This window comes from Neovison vison, chromosome 11 (genome assembly GCF_020171115.1).
Source record: "Neovison vison isolate M4711 chromosome 11, ASM_NN_V1, whole genome shotgun sequence".
Classification (NCBI taxonomy): domain Eukaryota; kingdom Metazoa; phylum Chordata; class Mammalia; order Carnivora; family Mustelidae; genus Neogale; species Neogale vison.
The window spans coordinates 97,591,341-97,592,870 of record NC_058101.1 but is presented as its reverse complement, the minus strand read 5'-3'; the positions used below and the strand labels follow the sequence as shown (position 1 = coordinate 97,592,870).

At 36.2% G+C, this 1,530-nt stretch overlaps 1 pseudogene; it reads right to left on the bottom strand.

The window, feature by feature from the left end:
* Positions 1–1,029: 1,029 nt before the first annotated feature.
* Positions 1,030–1,214, bottom strand: LOC122890605 (annotated as a pseudogene).
* Positions 1,215–1,530: the final 316 nt, after the last annotated feature.

Here is a 1,530-nt window from a genome sequence, read left to right as displayed (position 1 = left end):
GAGGCACAGAAGCCAAAATGATACAGTCCACACGACTCCAAAAGGCAGAGAATAGATTTCCAGGCGTAGAGAAATAATAGCACGCTATACTCAGAAAGCTCAAAGCCCCAGAACGCCTCAGCTAGATTACTGCAATTACCTGACTGTCCTCTACAGTCAACCCTCCAGCCCATCCATTGTTTTTTTAGCTGAAGTCACACTTCAGAAAGGCGTTCTTTGACTTCCTCCCAACCTCTCTCTGTCTCTACCTTTTCCATTGTTTTCTTAGTTCTTCTCTCTAAAATTATTATATTTACTTTTAAGGTTTATCTGCTTATCATCAGTTTCCTCCAAATGGAATTAATCTCCCTAAGAGCATTGGCCTAGCCCCCCAGAGTAAGCTATCCATTATTAATGAATGAATAAATGCACATGAATGATCACTGTATGCCAAAAAAAAGTGGCAGATATAAAAATGAATCAGCCGAAGAAACTGAACCCAAAGATGTAGAAACTAATTCACCATTCTAGTGCCAGCATCCAAACCTTCTTCATCTTTGGGGGGAGTTCCCAAGATATGTATTATTGGCAGGATGCAGAGTCCTCACCTTTTATTACAAGAGCAGAAAGGGAGAAATTACCTGTTTCTCTGCCCAATGGCAGCAGACATGTGGGCACATAACTTATGCCCAGCCAATCAAATGCTTCCACTTTGAACCCTGGAGGAGTGAGAACAGAAATGTATTTCAATCACATAACTTCTCTCAAGGATCCATCAGTGATGACTATTAAGGCATTTTCTGTTAAGCATAAATTTCTTGGAGTGATAATCCAGATTTTCCAGATCCTTCTTGTCTATCATTAGGCTTATTAAGTAAGAGCTAAAATTAGAGTTCTATCCAGGAACCAAAAAAAATGTGTTCTGTCCATATCTCCCTGTCCTTCTGACATAAGTTACCTGTGACATCTAATGTGTGAATCAGTCAAAAAAGAATAAGTGAGTTCAGCACATATATCTTTCTTTTAATCTAAAATCCAGATAACTGATATTATAATCACAAGATATATCTTTAAAATTTCCTAAACATGCAAAAAAAAATTTTTTGAACATCCTCTTCAAATGAGAAGAGCATTGTGAAGGTGTCACGGCAATAAACAATAAACATCTTTTCAATTAGCAATAATCGCGCCTCAGATAAACCTCATTGGCTACGATACTGCCACTGCGCAAAGCTGACAATAAACATCTTTTAACATTAAGAAGCCATATTTTTTTTCATCTCCTATAAATTCCACAAATGACTAAAAAAATCAACAACAGCTAAGTAGTATACTTCTCTAAACTGTTTCAGGACATTGATTTTGGTATTTTATAGAAGTCTTTAAGTCATGAAGAGATAAGCAGGATATATAAATGTTCAAATGTTTTAACTGTTTTATTGAAAATTCACCACTAATTCATTAAAGGAGAAGGCTAAAAGCCTAAAAGCAGTATTTTAAAAGGGTCTTTAGAGACCAATCATTTCTAATCTAAAACCACAGAATTTCCAG